The sequence below is a fragment of the Juglans microcarpa x Juglans regia genome, chromosome 8D (assembly GCF_004785595.1).
Source record: "Juglans microcarpa x Juglans regia isolate MS1-56 chromosome 8D, Jm3101_v1.0, whole genome shotgun sequence".
NCBI lineage: Eukaryota > Viridiplantae > Streptophyta > Magnoliopsida > Fagales > Juglandaceae > Juglans > Juglans microcarpa x Juglans regia.
The window spans coordinates 5272349-5293044 of record NC_054608.1 but is presented as its reverse complement, the minus strand read 5'-3'; the positions used below and the strand labels follow the sequence as shown (position 1 = coordinate 5293044).

The window sequence follows — 20696 nt, the reverse complement described above, 5'->3', positions numbered from 1 at the left end:
GTAGATTTAATGAATTTTGAGTATAAAATTGTTAATATTTAGTGTTGTGAATTATTGAGAATATATCTAGTTGATTATGTTGTTAAGGTGTATTCAAGATGTGAATTGTTGAGAATATACCTAGTTGATTACGATGTCAGGTTGTATTGAAGATGAATTTAATATTCAAGGGTTAGTGGTGAGTATTTGCTAAAATTAATCTATATTGATGTCATTATTATATGATTGAGTGTAGACATTATTTACTAATAAGGGGATACAGGTCGTGCACGTGCTATCCGACAACTTATTTGCAACCTAGAAATTTGGAGTTTATCAATTTTCGAGAATAATCTTTTAGAATAAGTCTAAATTCACGTAATTAAGAATTGTGTGAAATTTTAGAGTTAAGTGATATCGTTTTTAGTGTAGAAGTTGACGGTTTATACTGGCCTTAAAATCGGTTTCGAGTGCCTATTGGCGAAGGAATATCGTGACTATTTTAAGTAGAAATCGAGGTAAGTGGCTCTTTAATGAGTTTTTAAGAAAAGAAATATTGGTTTTGTTTGGAATGGTGCACTGGGTTATTATATTTTAAATTTGTGTAAACTTTGAATTTGTGCATATTCTTATGCCATTTTGGCTTTACTTATAGGATTTGTACAAATTTTGTAATGGTTGGAATATTTGAAAAATATCATGTGGCTTATTAAATTTGAAAGTTAAATATGAGCATGCTATTTATTATTAAACCCATGATATGAATGTCTTCGTGACATGATATCTTTGTGGTATATTGGTGATTTTTCTATTATCATGTGGCCTTGAATATGATATTTAACTGAATATGGTAGTTGAAATAAAATTGTATTACTTACATTGTTTTGTTAAAAAGTTATTCACTTTCTTATATTCAAGAAAATTGCTAACTCACAGACCCCATTAAATTGCTACTTATTGAGCATGTGGCAATTTACCAATTTATTTCATATATTTTTCGGAGTTGTAGAAAGTTTTTTTTCCTTTGAAGTGACAGCTTTTGAGCCAAAGATTCCAGAGTGGATTTGGTTTAGTCACTTGAGGTTAGAAGTTTTGGAGCTTGATGATTTTGTTGCTTGAACATGGTTTTATTGTACAATGAGTTTTCTTATGGTCATATTATTTTTTAAGATCATTGTATTATAGATGTGAATGCTTTAAAAGTTGTGTATACGCTATATGTTGTTAACAGTGAGAAAGTCTGGGGAGTTGGAGGTGGAGTCCAACTTCGACTCTGATTCTTGTCAACGTCAAAGTTTGGAGTTGGATTTTTTGACTATGTGGGAGTAGGACCCCGCCCTAGCCATGTTCTTCTCTATTTTTACGCAAATACAAGAAGGATGCATGAAATGTGATCGAATCTGCTGAACTGAGACTCGTCTTAGTACTCGTTGAGTTTGACCCTCAATGCCTCATTAATAAAAGCTACAATTATCATTGGCCACATGGGCTACCGATTCTTTTCTAATACAAGCATTTATAAGAGCCAATACCAGCGTGGGAAATATTCAACGACAGCAACATTTCACTGGTGCTAATTGGATGTCATGTCGAGACATATAGAAAAAAGTTCCTTTTAAATTTGGCAAAATATTTTAAGATTTCAAATTAAAAGAAAGATAAATATATTAAGTCATCAAGATTACAATATAATTCACAGTTGTTAGTATACAGTTTATTTTATTTATCTATCTTTTTGTCAAATACAAGTCAAAATATCTAATTCGAGTAAGAATTTAAGATAATCTTTTTGGGAATGATTTAAAAGAAAAAAAAAGTAAAACAAAAGTAGAATCGATCACACATCACACAATATTTACGTTGATCGACAATATGACTGTATCTATGAAGTTGCAGAAGATTTTATTTAGATGAGAGACAAAAATATAATGCGACAGTATGACAACCGTAGATGGTTTAATACAATATATAGTAACTCCTTATCTATAGGTCGGGTCGATTTAAAAGCTAAAATAGGTCAAAATTTGTTTTGCTCAAATCTCATTGAAAACCCACCAAGAACCCACAATGAATCCTTGTCAAATTGAGTTCTCAAATTGGACCACACACAAACAAAATCAGACTCTACACAAAAAGGTCCAACAAATCTTAGTGCACTAACCTTGATTCATTTCCATTCATTTGACAAGGTTATTTGTAAGATATGGGAGAGAGAATGTTTACAAGAAAATATCATTCAATGTTCGATATCAAAGGTTTCCATTCTTCGTATTTGACCGTACTTGTCATTGTTTTTCACCATATCCTTATAATTATAAGAAATGTTATATACCATACTCTAATCTCACTTTTATTCTATTATATAAAATGTAGCATATTTATTATAATTTCATGATAAATAATCATCTAATAAAGGATCATCCAATAGTGATACATGTGTCACATTTTACATAGTGAGATGGTAGTAGAGTTTATAGAATTTTCCTATAATTATATATCCTTAAAATATTTATTTACATATGAAGTTTTGTGTTATGTATAACTCCCACTCATGTAATTCTCTCTCAATACTTGAAATATTAAAATGCTCAGTAAAAAAATTTAAGAAAGTAAGACCAAGACCAACTTTGATCACATGTTACTGCAACGTGCGAAACAAATTAATAAGTACCGATACTTAAACTAGCACAACATCGTTCATAACTATATTCTCTTATATCAGGATCTGAATTATTTTTATTTTTTTGAAGTCAAAAGTATTTCCTTTATTGAATAATCAGTAAACTTTAGTCATTACAGTATTTTTCACTAAGAATAGAGTTAGAAATAATAGAGTTAGAAATCTGCAGAGGACCATCCTCAATCCACACCCTCTCAGAAAAATCAAAAGCAAGTTTAGCAAGTTTATGTGCTATGTTGTTTGCTTCTCTATACACAAACCTAATACTCCAATTTGAATTCCCAGTAAGAATCCTTTTCGTATCCTCTATCACATTTCCATAATCAGTCCACACATCTTCGTCACTATTTATTGCTTTCACTACCACCTGATCAGAGTTCCCTTCTAATACCAAATTTGAGATTCCCAGCTCTAGACAAAACACTTCTGCTCTTCTTAAAGCTAGAGCTTCTGCTACAGTTGGTTTCGTTAGGTGATTAACACAAGAGCTCAAACAAGCGACCAAGTCACCATTTGAGTCCACATGATAACTCCAATTCCAACTTTCTTTGCATGAACATCCACATCAACATCCCAATTTGCTTTAAGACCCATATCAGCTAGTTTCTCCCATTTGACCCCCTTTCTATTTCTGCCTCTGTTCAATTGGCCTTTCTGTTGAAGTTGCTGAGCTATAGAAAACTCATTCATAGAATGTCTTGCAGCTTTAAGGATACTTCTCGGGCTATCAAACTTCTTCTCAAACAACAATGAATTCCTCCTCAACCAAATCTTATTCATGGCGTAGGCCACTAATTCCACATCCTCCACTTTCAAGCACATGTTCATTCTTCTCCATAGCCCCAGGACGACTTCTAAACTACTCAATTTCTGCACAGGGCTATCCTCCTCAGCCCACACATCTGAAGTAGCAGGACAATTTCACAAAACATGGGTGGTTGATTTAGCCTCTCTTTCACATATTGGGCATAAGGTAGAGTCTGTGATGTGCTTGTTGAAAAGGTTGAGCTTGGTGGGGAGTAAGTCATATCCAGCTTTCCAAATAAAATGCTTCATTGCACCCTAAACATTCAAACCCCACATCAGATTCCAAGCTGTCCACAATTGATGTTTCCCCTTCTGCGCGACCTTTTCATTATTTCCTTCTCTAGATAATAAGCACTTTCAACTAAATATTTTCCATTGTTTGAGGACCCCCACACCAATTTATCCTCTGATCCCCACCTGCTTAGAGGAATGCTGCAAATTGATCGACCTCAACATCAATATTGATGGTGTCAAAGACTAGGCTTTCCTTTCAATTGGCAGTATCAATGTCAATAAGCTAGTGCACATTAGCTTCACAGTGCAGATTCTTGATAGGGGATTGTACACAGTAAGAAGTGGGAGTCGGCAACCATTTATCTTTCCAAGTCTTGATTTTACTTCCATTCCCAACCCTCCAAATCAAGCCTTCTTTTACAAGGTCTAAAGAAGACCACAGGCTCCTCCATATAAAATAAGGACCAGGCCCCCCACCTTTGCATCTAACAAGTTTCCAGCCTTGAAATAGTTCTCCCTAATAATCTTAGCCACCAAAAAGAAAGGGGACAAGATTCTCCAGCACTACTTAGCATGCATTGCTTTATTAAAGCATTCAATGTCCCTAAATCCCAATCCTCCATCCCTTTTTGAGTCACCCATTTTGTGTCAACTTCTCCACTGAATTTTGTTGCCTTTTGTTTATGCCCCCACCAAAACTTAGCCATGAGGGAAGAGACCTCCTTGCATATTCTTCTTGATAATTTAAACACACTCGTAAAGTATGTTGGTATAGCCTAAACCATATCTTTAGTAAAATCTCTTACCTGCCTATGATAAGTACATATTCTTCCAGCTACTAAGTTTAGACTAGACCCATTCCTTCAAGATTTTGAAAGTGTTATACCTTGATCTACCCACCATTGTTGGTAGACCAAGATACTTTTCATAACTTCCACATTTAGGGACACCTGCTGCTCTTTGGATCTGTGACATAATTGATACCGCAGTATTTGTACTAAAGAAGATTGTAGTCTTCTGTAAATTTAGAAATTGTCTCAAGGCCCTTTCATTAGCCCCAGTACCCCTTGAATCTTCTACCATTCAGCCATCCTTGCTCTTTCAAAAATTAAACAATCATCTACAAAAAGTAGATGATTTATCCTTGTTTCCCCCCTTGACACTGCTACCCCTTTATATTAGCCCTTCTCTCAGCTGCATCAATCAAAGAGCTTAGCCCTTCAGCATACAAGATAAATAAGTAAGGGGAAATAGGGTCCCATTGTCTTATTCCTCTTGTAGGCTTAATGACATCTCCAGGTTGCCCATTAATCAGTACTGAATAAGTGACTATAGTAACACACTACATCACCAAAGAGATCCACCTGTCACCAAAACCAAGTCTCCTTATCATACTCTCCAAGTAAACCTACTCAATAATGTCGTAAGCTTTAGACATATCTAGTTTGAGGGCAATGCTTTCAATCCTTCCCCTTTGTCTAGTCTTCATTGTATGTAATGTTTTATATGCCAACATCACATTGTCAGTAATAAGCCATATAGGTATGAAAACACTTTGACTGCTAGAAATAATGGCTGGTAGTTTGTTTAACCTGTTAGTTAACACCTTTGAAGCAAATTTATACATCATGTTACAAAACCTAATAGGTTTGAAATCACTAGCAGCAACTGAACGCTTGACTTTTGGAATTAGGGCTATATAAGTAAAGTTTATACACTGTTCTAACCCCTTTTCCCCATTTAAGAAACTGAGTATAGCTCTACATACCTCTTTTCCTATAGTGCTCCAATAGGCATGGTAGAAACAAAATCCATACCCATTGGGTCCAAGGGACTTTAGGGGCCCATTTTCTTCAGTGCATCCTCTACATCCATTCTTATGAACACCTTTCGTAGATCTTCATAAATGGAATTGGTGACTCTTGGTTTCACCACTCTCAAACAGTCTTCTAGTCTTCCACAGTACTATGGTATGAGGAATTAAAGAGGCTTTGAAAGTAATCATGGAATACCCTCTCAACCACTTTTGGTTCTACTACCACTTTGCCTTGAGAGTCTTTTATTTCCTTTATCCAGTTCTTCCTTCTTCTCTAGCTAGCACATGAATGAAAAAAACCTTTTCTTTTTTGTTGCCCATCTGGAACCAGGTCCTCTTTGAGCTCTGCTTCCACTTCATGTCTTCCTGCTCTAGCAAAAGTCCTAACTCTCTTTGCAAAGTTTTAATTATCTCAGTGTTATGGGGCCCCTCATTTTCTTGTTCATCTTTCAACCTTTCTGTCATTTGCTTTAACTCTTGCTCAACTTCCTTCTCTTTCTATGAACTTCACCTAAATAACTCTCCATCTAACAAGTTTCATGCACCTATTTCAAAGGGAACTATTCTATTGTCCTTCTAGCCCACGCTTCTTCTATGATTGCCCCTCCTTCCTCATCCATTGCTAGGGTTGTAACCGATCCGGTTTCGTCCGAGTTTAGATCTATTTTAGAACTGAACCAGTATATATCGGTTTTGAGATTTGAAGAACCAATACTGCACCGACTACACCCCTAAACCGGTACTTCCGATTTTACTGGTTCAGTCCAATTTTTTCGGTATATTATATAGTATATATAATATATCATATATATTATAGTATATAATAATATAGTGATAATATATTGTAGTGTATTATAATATATATCATAATTATAATATTATGGGATTTATAATATAATATTATATTATAATATATAGTGATATAGTATTAGTATAACTACTAATACAATAGACTATAGTGATAATATATAGTTATTTATATGGGATTTTAAAATTTAATATTATATTAATTAGTAATTTATCATATACTACAAAATTATTTTATATATAATTTTATATATTATTTATAAAAGTTATATATAATATAAAAAATCATATATTTTATACAATATAAAACTTAATATATATATATATATATGAACTGGTCCGGTATTAGAAAAAGAAAAATCTTAACCGGACCGATTTCTACCGGTTTTGAGAAAAATGGAACCAATACCAGACCAGACTGAACTCGTCACCGGACCAAAACCACAGGTTCAGTCCGGTCCGGTTCACTGGTTCGCCGATTTGTTTTCACCCTTATTCGTTGCCCATTTGGCTTCAAATCTAAAGACCCTATTTTCTTAGACCTCCACAACTCTTTCTCGAAATAAATCTAACCATTGAGGACTGCAACAGCCCTGTCCAACCTCTCTTTTGTGAATGTATGATCTGCATGCCTATTGATCCATGTAAACTTGCTGCCCGTCCATCCCAAACCATGGACATTGTTTAATTCTAAGGCCAATCTAAACTCTTCCATCTGAAAATCCAGTCTAGGTCTACCACCCATTTTTTTCCCTTGGCACACAATTTCATTAAAGTCACCTATTATACACCAAGGTACTTCATCTGGTGGTTTTAACATTGAGAGTAGATTCCATGTATCTCTTCTTTTGCTGGCCTCAGGATGACCATAAAAGCTAGTTAACACCCATCTTTGTTCATGGAAAATATAAGCATTAATATGATATTGGGAAAAATTGGCAATCTCCACTTCTACTTCTTTGCTCCATAACAAGGCCAAACCCCCCTTTCTACTCATTGAGTCTACCACAAAACACTCCTCCTAATCCATCCCTTTCTTTATAGTATCAAACTTGCAGGCTATCATTTTAGTTTCCATTAAAAAAACTATCATGGGCTTCTTTTCCTTCACCATATGGTGAAGATCTTGAATTGTCCGAGAGTTTCCAAGCCCCCAGTTCCAATTTAATATTTTCATAATAGTTGGCATAGTTGGCTAGCAGCCTTCGCCAATCTCATCTCATTAGCAATCTCCAACTCTAGCCCTTTCAGTTTAATTCCCTTTTTTAACTGGCCCCTCTTCAACAGTCTCATTCTCAACCATAGCCAGATTACGTTTACAACCATAAGCAGTCATTGAAGCACAAACTTCACCTGCTGATCTAGCTCTCCTCTTCCATCGGCCCCTCGTTGCCAACCTTTTCTCTTCACTCTCCATTTATTTCAATCCAGCATCTTTGGACTGCTGCTCCAAGTAGTTCATTGAGGCCAAAACATTTGGCCTCTTTTCTTGGGTTTCAGCAGCCTTGTGGTCATTGGGCCCATCAGTCAAGACTACATCCTTTTGGCTAAGATAAAGGCTTTGATCATCTCCCCTCTCACATCTTTCATCTTTTTTCTCAAACGCTTCATCAACACTAGCCACCTAAGGTAGCATGTGACGCCCCGACTCCCACGTACAAAAACACTAGAATCGTGACGTCAGGATGATGATAACACGGGTCACGCATCTCAACAAAATGTACTCAAATGTGTGCAACATGCAAAAATGCACAATAAAAATCGCAACAGATAATATAAATAAGTCATCTAAGTACCAGAAGTTTAAATACAAATATTCAAAATAAATTACCTTTAAAAAGTTATACAGTCATCCCAAAATATAATACAAAGGAAAATACATAAATAATTGATAAAACAAATCGCGATATATGGGAGCAATCCCAGATCACTCCTCCAACGGAGCCAAGCTAAGGCTCGTCATCCACATCTGCATCAAAAGCTGCGATACCATAAAATGGTACCACAGGTAAGTAATAATCCAAATAACTCTCGGGATAAAAACGCATTAATACAATCAACAAATAGATCTCAAAACCTCATTTTTCCCGAAAATAATTATTTTCCAACACACGCCAAAATCCCAATTTGGCCAAAAAATATAATCCGTCATTTTCTCAAAAAATGATTCACACAAAAATCAACCATTTATCGGACACTGTAGGTGAGAATTGCAGCCGAGACTATACCACCATCCCTGCTTACCACCATCCCTACCGCGTGCACTGTAGGCGGGAATCACAGGCGGGACACAACCACCATCCCTGCTTACCACCATCCCTACCGCGTGTACCGTAGGCGGGAATCACAGGCGGGACTCTACCACCATCCCTGCTTACCACCATCCCTACAGTTCCTTTCCACACAAGGAATACTTATCAGAGCATTGTAGGCGTGAATTACAGGCGGGACTATACCACCATCCCTGCTTACCACCATCCCTACAGTTCCTTTCCACACAATGAATACTTATCAGAGCACTCTGTAGGCGGGAATCACAGGTAGGACTATACCACCATCCCTGCTTACCACCATCCTTACCGCGTGCACTGTAGGCAGAAATCACAGGCGGGACACAACCACTATCCCTGCTTACCACCATCCCTACAGTCTCTTTTCCTTTTTCTCAAACCAGTCAATCTAGTCGTTTCAAACACACTCAGAATCATTTCACATGAAAATCCAATTTTCAAACAAACATATGAAAACTCTGTTTTCAATAAACACATGAACATGAATGTATATACACGAAAACTCAGTTTCATTTACAGACATGATCATGCGTGCAATATGCTATGTACATTAACAACGCCATAACAACAACCAACAATGCAAACCAAATACACAACAACTCCGTCCACAATTCATCCGACCTCCGAACTCCTCGGACTCAGTCCGGCATAACCAACCAGTTCACAGATAAAATGAGTTAGTGCAAAAATACATTTAAATCACGAAAGTTCTTTAGAAAAATACTTACAGTGCTATATAATGATTTCCGAAGGATCATAGAGGTGCAAAAGGTGGCGACACGGCAACAAAACAGTGTAAAATACACTGTGGCCGTGGGTCTCAAAAACGCACTTTTGAACTGAGACAAACCAAGACCCGAAATTGATAGGGTAGGACTTAGGGATGTCGGTGAAGTTAGTGGTGGTGGTGGTGGTTTGCCGTGTGTGGCGGCGTAGGAGGCGGTTTTAGGCCAAAAATGCCCAAAACGGAAATGTGGATGGTGGAGCTTCACTGGTGGCGGATCGGAGCTGGAGATAAGTGGGTTAGGTTGCTAGGAGGTCGAGGATGAAGTGGTAAAGAAATGGTGGCCGGAGGTGGAGCGACGGCGGCGCGCGGGCTCAAGGAACGCTGCGGCTTCAAACCGTGCATGGAGGAGAACGCCGGCGAGATAGGGGCCGAGCTTGGTGGGGATGATGACCGGCGGGAGGGGAAGCTATGGTGGTGGGTGGTAACGCTGGACGGTGGCACACGGCGGCGGGCTAGTGAACGACGCACGGGAAGAGGGAGAGAGCGCGCGGGAAGCAGGGGAAGAAATGGGAGAAAAGAAAAGGAGAAGAAAGAAAAAATTGAGGGAAAGAAATGAGGTCCAATCCCCACATCTTGGGTCACAAAAATGATCCGATTTCAAAACAGCATCTCAATTAAAATAATTTAAACGTAAGGATACAATGAAAATACAATAATTAAATCTAACAATCAATTAATTTAAAATAAAGAACAATTTAAATGCATCACAATAATAAATATTAAGAAAACATATCAAATTTAATTTTCACAATTTAAAGATCATAAAATAAACCATTTAAAAATATCCGATAATTTTAAAACAAGAGAATAAATTTTTGAATTAATAAAAATAATTATTCAATAAAAATACACTAAAATACGATGTGTTAGATAGCATGTAGGAAAAGGTACTCATCACTACCGTTTCGTCCTCAGTTCGATCCCCTTCCACCTCTCCCTGTCCAGAGCTAGATTTCGACCCCTTCCCTTTCCACGTTTTCCATATTAGGCTACCAACCACTTACCCCTGAATTCTCTCTATAGTGGTAGCTCTGTTTTTCTGAATTTCGCCCCCGTGAAGTATTAGTTGCCCGGAGCCATGGTTCGTACTATGATTTTCCATCCCTTCCTTGTACTGAGTTTCCCTCCAAACTACTACAGCCCCTTACTCCATGGGTTATCTTCCTACGTTTGAAACACAATTTAGGTAACTTCTCATACCTCATCGGCACCCATATTTTGTTAACCATTATGTTCACAGTTCTCCTTCTAGCCACCATTTTCTGCAGATCTAATTCAATCTTTACCCTCAGATAACTGCCCCATCCGATTCCATTCTCACTTACATCAACTTCCATGAAAGTCCCGACTGTTGCACCAATATGGTACCCGATATCTCGGGTCATACAAGCCAGAGGGAGATTCGACATCTGTACCTAGAATTTCTCATTATCAAATTTCATCATTTGAGGAACAGTAAAACCATCAAAAGGTTTATAAACAAAGAGGTTATTATCAAACAACCACAGTTTCCCTTTCAGAACTCCACATTTGTCCCTCTGATTCGCAAAGGTCACCACAATAGATTTGAGTTTATCTCGTGAAAAACAAAGGATCCCCCCACACCCACCCTCGATATCTTCGCCATTGTTGACCGAATTACTTCCTTACTTATCTTCCAATTTGACTACAATTTCCCCTCTAAGCTTATAAACTCTCTTCCTTACTCCGTGAGCAATCTGAGACTACCACTCCACCTGAAACTTTCTCCTCAGAGAAGGTCTAGAGGAGACTCTTAGTCGATGTTTCTTATCCAGGTAGGATCTGAATTATTGAACTATAAAATTAAAGCCACTTATAAATTAATTTGAAAATTAAGTGGAACAGAACCCAACTTTGACATGCTATTCCAGCTGCCAACCTTCGATCATATTGTCGGCCGTCACAGCTGGCTAGAATTCAGCAGCCGCTTGTAGCCACCATTAACATTTTTTTAAACTAGTACAATCAATATTGATGCCCAAAATCATCTAAGAGTAAGAGCAATGGTAATTAGATGGATCTTTAAGATAGCATTAGCATGTTTAATTGATCTATGAAAATCCCATGAACTGCATCAAATTAATCAAAAATTGATATGAAATTGAAGAATCTCTCAATTTTAATTTTTTACCTCGGATATAAAAAGGGAACACCAATAAGTTTTGAAGTTTAAAACTAACACAAAGGAGATCAGAAGATCATGAGCCACAATTAAGATACGATACGATGAGATTAAGCCTCATATTCGTGAGACGTTGATCAGTGGCAAGATCCTTGAACAAGAATGTACATGTTTTTAGTGTTGAACTTCCGGCCGCTCTTCTGGTGTAGGGTTTGACCACTTAGTTACACGCTTGCTAACTTCCTTAGCCTACAAATCCAGGACCAGAATTTTGAGTACGTTTCTGTATTAATTAACATGTAAAAATACTACATGACCTAGAGATAAAAAAAAAAAAAAAAAAAAAAAAAAAAAAAAAAAAAAAAAAAAAAAAGGGTCTAAATACTACGTACCCGTGTTGCCCAATATCACAGTCTGAACGGCCATGCCACCGAAGATCATTCCACTCCAAGTACCCTGTTACCGGCCCCAACTCGCGTAAGTGTTATAGAAAAGCTTGATCTACTTCAAAGAAGTACGTATATGCATGCTACATACATGTATGGAGATCATAAGTTTAGAATTCAACCTTTTGTCGTCAAACGTTTTGCTGAATACATTGTACCCAATTTAATATATAGTAGCATGTCATTAAATTAAGAGAGATGTGCTCTACAACCACAAATAGATCCAACAAAAGTATACCTATAAACTGTAATGACTTCACATAATATATTAGATTTTTTTTACAACAAAAATAGCTTTATATTAATCTAACGTACTTACCAATCAAGTCTCGTTAGTTTATGTGTTTACTTTTTTAAAATCTATTTATGATGCATGGCTAAAGCATTTAAAGATAATTATAAACTTTAGTGCTTTTCTCATTTTATTTTGTGCATTTTTTCTTCATATTTGCAATATTGGTAACGTACGTACGTACCTAGTTAAGCGACTTATTGACTGAGTACTACTGGTTGATCGAGAATCCAATAATATGAAATGGTAGGGAAAAAAAATCATGATTCGGAAGCTAAACACATATACCGTACCATAACCCCCAAGTGGAAGACCCACCCCATTAGAACTCCAAGAGGAAGTCCAATAATGTAGTAGCATCCCAGATTTATATATGCTACTGTTGCTTGCCTTCCCGTTCCAACCGCTACCCCTATCATTGGGAAGGAAAATAAAATATATATTAATGGTTTCTTGAATTAATTATTTTGAGAAATGATAGTTGCAGTCGTAAGTGTGCAAGTACCGTACAATCATTTCAAAAAAAGTGAATAAATTCGGGATCTATATGGAAAGAAACTAATTTTTTAATAGTGGACCGTACTCTTTTTCAAAACGACTGCATAGCGCTTGCATACTTTACGATTGTATGTAGCATTACTCAATTCTTTTTAGTCGAAAAAACACTAGAAATTAGGGACAATATATATATATATATTTCCTGATCATGAAATTCATGACTAAATCAATAACCTTTATGATCATATATATCCATGATATACATTATAAGAAAACTGTTTATTTGTGACCAATTATTTCTTGTAAAAATTATTATTTTCTGTTAAAATTAGTCTATTTTTATCATAAATAATCATTTTCGCCTTAAATAATCCATCATTTATGTTCTTTTTTCTTACTGTAGAAACTTCAAAAGGAACACATAAAAAAGATGCATTACCATTAGGGAGTTGTATTATATATAATTAATTCCCTTTGATGAAGGATTGCGCGCGGATTAGTAGAAATGAAGTACTTACGTACCCGATAAAACTGGTTACACTGTTGAGTAGAATAGTGACCCCTAAGAGGTGCGACATCTTATCAACTTCTTTGATGACATCAGTGCTGGATGTGAATATGTATGCGATCTTGTCGTGGATTATTAAGATTAATCCGCAGAAAAAAAGTCCAATCACAGCTGAATACGACACAGACACTAGAGTAGCAAATTTTGCAGCTTTAGCATTACCGGCTCCTAATTCATTGGCCACCCTTACTCTGTGATCAGTTTCATGCACGCACAAAAATAAATTTTGCAGAGTAGTACATGAATTTCTATTAATTACTATAATCATCATGAACAAATAATCAACAATTTTTGACCTATTTCCAAATATTAATAAAAATTCTAATATTAACATGAAATCTTGAAATATGGGGCTCCCATCATGTATTTATGTTCTTAATTCATATATTAAGCTAATGCTAACAATTTGAACCGTGATGAGCTAATTAAGAAATTGATCAGTCATTGTGTATTATTGGGTAGCTCAATCACGTGATTTAGAAGCTTGGGTGTTGTCATGCATTAAAGTGGCAAAATTATTAAATTAAAAACAAACACAATAAATTAACTACCTTCCTCGGTTTAATCACAGTACTCTTGAAAGAAAATTAATTTAGCATTAAAGGTTACATACTAAGCTTGGGTCATAATGTTCAATTTCATTAGTTTGCGAGCAATGCTGCATACAGTCTCCATTTGAAGACTGCATTGTAAGTCTAGTTTATTTTATCTTTATATTTTTTTTAAAATTACAATAATATCCTTATCAAAATGGTACTTTTTTCTATTTAATAAAGGATTTGTACATGCAGTTCCTATTTAGGAACTGCAGATAGAATTTCTTTTAATTTGCCTCAAAGAGATATTAATTTCCATCTCCCTAATCTCTCCTAAAAAGAAAAACAAAACAAAAAAAAAAAAACAATTATCGGACTGCACAACATTTTTCCAATCACCATATATCCTATCTAGAGTTTTGTTACTGATCATTTCTTATACACCACTCGTATACTATATTTTTTTTTTTTTGTTTTATTCATTCTAAACTAATTGAAATATTTTATTTATTATCTATACATCACATATTTGATTAAAAAAAATTAAAAATTAAAAAAAAAGTGATATGTGATATAGTAAAATTTTTCATCCATCGATGTCCAAGAATGTCACGTTTCAAAAGCTGGTTAATTAACATTATTGTTATCGATGATTACGGATCTGATAGATCTTTTAATTATTAGGTTGTCGCGCGGAGGTACGTGAGATAATTTAGATCATAAGTTGACTAGTCCACCTGAAATTTGGCGCCCCGAGAATTCCGCAAGAATCCTCACCGATCTTTGTCCGTTCCTCCCCGTTTTTGACTAGACAGAGCATGATATCGCGTTTGGTGTTATTGTTACTGTCAACATATTAATTACTATTAATTTAAGTAAAAGGGAACGTGGTATATTATATATATACTCTGATGTAATATTCCCTAGATCCTCTGTGGCGAATGCATGCAGTCCTTTATGATTTCGTTGTAATTTAGATGAGGTGAAATTATTTTGTTAAAAATAAAATAAAATATTATTAAAATAAAATTTTGTAATAAAATTTTTATTTTAAAATTTAAAAAAAGTTATATTATTTATTATATTTTAAATAAAAATTTAAAGAAATTATAATAATAAGATGAGATGTTTTATATATCCAATTAAACCGGCCTAAAATGAAGTAAGAACCGCGAAAGTGTGAAGTAGGTCAGAAATGTTACGTACCCTGCACCAGTAAAGAAAGCGATGTGCATCATGAACTCCAGTCCATTGATGTTCATGCTGCAGAACAAGATTTATTACAAGAATTACAAGACCTTGTCATGAATCTAAAACCAACCGACACGAAACATGCAGCAGGAGGTAAGGAAAATTAATCTCGTACGTACCAGATTGACAAGGCATCAACGGCAATGGTAGCATCCTTCAAGTATTGCATGTGTAGTACTTATATATATATATATATATATTCATAACCAGCAAAAGGCAGATGTTTTTCAAGTGTAACATTAACAGTACTACAGTCTACCTACAATATTCCAACTTGAGATTTAACACTGAAATGAGTGGAGAAAGCTGCTTGAGAGGTAAGTACCAGAGCATGACTCCCGAAGCAACAGAGAGTTTGATGAACTCCCAGAGACCCGAAAAGGCTTGTGCAGAGAATCCAGTCCAAGTATCAGGACATCCTCCGCACATAGCATACCCACACGACCCTAAAACCAAAACCCACCAAGAGATGTCCAAAACAATAACAATCCCAACATAATTGGAGCAGCGAAAACGTAAATGGGGAGGAACAAAATACCACAGAGGAAGAGCACAATCCACGACCTTTGCAAGTATATTCCCAACATGTGGTACCTCTTCGCCCCAAAGGCCTGCCCACAGAGTGTCTCCAATGCACTCGCCATCCCTAACTGAATTTCTAACTCTCAGATCAGTAAATGCATTCTAGACATACAGAGAGACAAACAGGATATAGAACACAGTTGAGTTAATTACCAGTAAACCAAAATTGAAGCCGACGATGACATTGATGGATATGGAAAGAGCAGCGAGTTCAACGTCTCCAAGGTGGCCACCAAAGGCTGTAGTTGTTATGAGGTGGCTTGAATTCTGATTGAACAGTGCAAGTGTCGTAGGTTCGCTCGAGCGGAGGTTCACTCAGCTCGAGCGAAGTCAGACAGAGAGCTTCGCTCGACATTCGCTCGACATTCAGCTCGAGCGAATTCAGACAGAGAGCTTCGCTCAAGTATCGCTCGACATTCAGCTCGAGCAATATCCAAGTCAGAGAGCTTCGCTCGACACTCGCTCGACACCCAGCTCGAGCGAGTTCAGGCAGAGAGCTTCGCTCGACTCTCGCACAACTGTTGGCTTGAGCGAAGTGCAGAATATCTACGTTCACTCGACACTCGCTCGACGTTCGCTCGAGCCAATGTTCACAAAAGTGAATTCTCACTTTTCCTATAAATATCAAACGACGCCTCTCTCATTGTTAAGACTTCAGAATTCATTTGTTATTTGTTTTAGTGTTTTCTTGAGAGAGAAGTCTAGAGAGAGTTTTGAGAGATAACTTCCTTGTGAAGTTTTGTTGTATTGATTTGTACTCCATCTCTGTTGATAGTGAAATCTTCGATACCGACCCCACCAGTGGACGTAGGCTCGTTTTAAGTCGAACCACTTAATTCTTGGTGTTCATTCTGTGTGATTGTCATCAATTTCTAACGTTTAGTTCCGCTACTATACTTCGTGTTAGTCCTAGCTACACTTATTCCCAACAAACTGGTATCAGAGCTTTGCTCAGGATCTGAAGGGATTCAGGTTGTGGTGTACTGATCCTAAATCACCCAAGTTTGTAATCAGTAGGGATGTCACTTTTGATGAAAAGTCCATGCTTAGTCCGAGGAAGGAGAATTCTGAGTCTACAGGACAAGAACAGGATGTTAGAAAGCAGGTGGAGTTTCAGGTGGAAGCATCACAAGGGCTGCCCAACGGCGCCCAAGATCATGCTATTGAAGATGAGCATGATTCCGATTCAAGTAGCGGCGCACAAGGTGAGCAAGACTACAGTATAGCGACTGGTAGACAGAGGAGGCAGATTAGACCACCTCAGAGGTATGCCCATGCAGATATGGTTATGTATGCTCTTACTACGGCAGAGAATATAGTTGGTCAAGAACCTTCCAGTTATTCAGAAGCTGTCAAGAGCGTAGAATCTGCACAGTGGTGCGCAGCTATGACTGAAGAGATTGAGTCTCTTCACAAAAACCAAACATGGGATTTGGTTCTGTTGCCAAAGAAGGTAAAGACTGTTGGCTGCAAATGGGTTTTCAAAAGAAAAGAGGGAATCCAGGGTGATACAGATGCAAGGTGCAAGGCACGCTTAGTTGCTAAGGGCTTCAGTCAGAGAGAAGGCATCGACTTCACTGAAGTCTTCTCTCCAGTGGTGAAACACAGTTCGATCAGATTGCTACTAGCTTTAGTAGCATTGTATGACTTAGAGCTACAGCAACTCGATGTTAAAACAGCGTTCTTACATGGTGAACTTGAAGAAACCATTTACATGCATCAGCCAGAGGGATTCATTGTTGAAAACAAGGAAGATCATGTGTGCAGATTGAAGAAGTCTTTATATGGTTTGAAGCAGTCGCCAAGGCAATGGTATAAGCGGTTTGATTCCTTTATGATTGATCATGGTTATTTGAGAAGTAACTATGATAGTTGTGTTTATCATAAGGAATTATCTGATAAGTCTTTCATTTATTTGCTATTATATGTTGATGATATGCTTATTGCTGCTAGAAGCATATTTGACATAGGTTTGTTAAAGACCCAACTCATAAATGAGTTTGAAATGAAAGACTTAGGTGCTGCAAAGAAGATTTTGGGAATGGAAATCTTCAGAGATAGGAAAGCTGGAAAGTTGTACTTGTCCCAGGGAAAGTATATTGAGAAAGTGCTTCAGAGATTTGGGATGTTTGATTCCAAACCAGTAAGTACACCACTTGCTACGCACTTTAAGCTTTCAGCTTGCCTATCTCCTCAGACAGATGAAGAGGAACAGTTCATGGCTAGTGTTCCTTATTCAAATGCAGTTGGCAGCATCATGTATGCAATGGTTTGCACCCGCCCAGACATTTCACAGGCAGTGAGCGTAGTTAGCAGGTATATGGCTAACCCAGGTAAGACTCATTGGCAGGCTGTGAAATGGATACTCAGGTATCTGAGGGGAACCCTGAACTTTGGGTTAATATTTGATAGAGATGTCGATCTCAGTTCCAAAGTTACTGGTTTTGTTGATTCAGATTATGCTGGAGACTTAGATAAAAGAAGATCATTGACAGGTTATGTTTTCACTCTGTGTGGGTCAGCTATCAGTTGCAAAGCAACACTGCAATCCACTGTTGCTTTATCAACTACCGAGGCAGAGTACATGGCAGCAGCAGAGGCTGTTAAGGAGGCCATTTGGTTGAAAGGCTTGGTCAATGATTTGGGTTTACAACAAGATGGGATCTCAGTATTCTGTGACAGTCAGAGTGCAATACATTTGACCAAAAATCAAATGTATCATGAAAGAACGAAGCACATTGATGTCAGGTACCATTTTCTCAGAGAGATTGTTATAGAGGGTGCTATACAGATTCTGAAGATTGCTACTACAGAGAATCCAGCAGATATGATGACTAAGCCAGTTGCAGTATACAAGTTCAAACTTTGTTTGGACTTGATTGGTGTTCGCATTTTGTTATTCCCGTAAGGGATTTGGTGGTGGGGATTGGTTTTGTGGTCGGAGGTTTTTTGTGTTTTGGCAGAGTTCAAGCCAAGGTGGAGATTTGGTGGTGGGGATTGGTTTTGTGGTCGGAGGTTTTTTGTGTTTTGGCAGAGTTCAAGCCAAGGTGGAGATTTGGTGGTGGGGATTGGTTTTGTGGTCGGAGGTTTTTTGTGTTTTGGCAGAGTTCAAGCCAAGGTGGAGATTTGTTATGAGGTGGCTTGAATTCTGATTGAACAGTGCAAGTATCGTAGGTTCGCTCGAGCGGTGGTTCACTCAGCTCGAGCGAAGTCAGACAGAGAGCTTCGCTCGACATTCAGCTCGAGCGAATTCAGACAGAGAGCTTCGCTCAAGTATCGCTCGACATTCAGCTCGAGCAATATCCAAGTCAGAGAGCTTCACTCGACACTCGCTCGACACCCAGCTCGAGCGAGTTCAGGCAGAGAGCTTCGCTCGACTCTCGCACAACTGTTGGCTTGAGCGAAGTGCAGAATATCTACGTTCGCTCGACACTCGCTCGACGTTCGCTCGAGCCAATGTTCACAAAAGTGAATTCTCACTTTTCTTATAAATATCAAACGGCGCCTCTCTCATTGTTAAGACTTCAGAATTCATTTGTTATTTGTTTTAGTGTTTTCTTGAGAGAGAAGTCTAGAGAGAGTTTTGAGAGATAACTTCCTTGTGAAGTTTTGTTGTATTGATTTGTACTCCATCTCTGTTGATAGTGAAATCTTCGATACCGACCCCACCAGTGGACGTAGGCTCGTTTTGAGTCGAACCACTTAATTCTTGGTGTTCATTCTGTGTGATTGTCATCAATTTCTAACGTTTAGTTCCGCTACTATACTTCGTGTTAGTCCTAGCTACACTTATTCCCAACAGTAGTGATGAAATTCATGGAGAAGCTTACGACGCGGCTGAAGATTGCAGGCCGACAATGTACCATAGCTTCCTTGATTCAATGCAGAACCTTGATACAAGGTCTTTATTAACTTCTCGATCTTCAGCTTCATCTTTTGTGGACTATTCGGGCCGTAAGAGTGGATGGTTAAGATCTTCGTCGTCCCCGTTGACACTGTTTCCCATGGAAGGAGACTAGCCTTTGCCCACTTTTCTCGACGATTACTCGAGACGGCTAGTTTTCCAAATATTCTTTGGTGTAATGCTTGCATGGAAGAGAGGCAATGATCTGGTAAATAATCTCTTCGTATGATCTGCTGAGCGGACACTGTTATTCTTACCCACGAAGCTACAATTATCAACATATGCCACATGGGTTTCTAGTTCTTTTCTAATACAAGCTGTAATGTCTTCAATGACAGCTACATTATTTTACTAGTGCTCCTTGGAAGCATCAAGACAAACAGAAATTAAAATCTCCTCAGATTCAAACAAGTATTGGTATTAATTGGACCGTCATGCAAGCGTTAAATATTGCCATTGTGAGAATCACAAAATGCGTGGCTTGGATGATAGGTCGTGTTCAATGAAAACACAGTGGAATAACTATCAATTTAAAAATCAACATGTTAATATTTAGGGTGCATTTTTGGTCAAGATATAATATGAAAGTGAATTTCACACCCTCTAATTGCAAATCTCCATGTCATGGTTTTACTAGAGTTAGCGATGTCACATGCTTTAAATAAAGTTAGGTAAGAGATTTCATGATTAATAAATCAACTGAATAATAAATAAATAAAGCTTGAAACTAAATCTGACTGCTCCATCTAAGCTTGGTCCACTTGCTCGTACTAATCGCCATCCTCACTTAGGTGGTTAAGAATATGAAAAACTAAAATAGGTCGAAGACTAAGTAAGGAATGCATAACAACATAAACATAATAAATGTAAGGTTTTCATAAAAGTTTTCATGCTGAGAGTTTAAAATCATGACTGATCATATTGATACTTGCATGACGTGTCTTCATTTATCTAAACTAACTGACTAATTTGATTTAACTCACTGAGTTGACTGGCTAACACACTTATCCCAGTGTGTAAGGTTGTGCACCGACTCCACATTTGACTGCATTACGTATTAATTGCAAAAATGTTA

The 20696-nt window shown here is 37.3% G+C and overlaps 1 pseudogene; it reads right to left on the bottom strand.

Annotated features, from left to right (window-relative positions):
* Positions 1–11928: 11928 nt before the first annotated feature.
* LOC121242145 lies at positions 11929–15625 on the bottom strand (annotated as a pseudogene).
* Positions 15626–20696: the final 5071 nt, after the last annotated feature.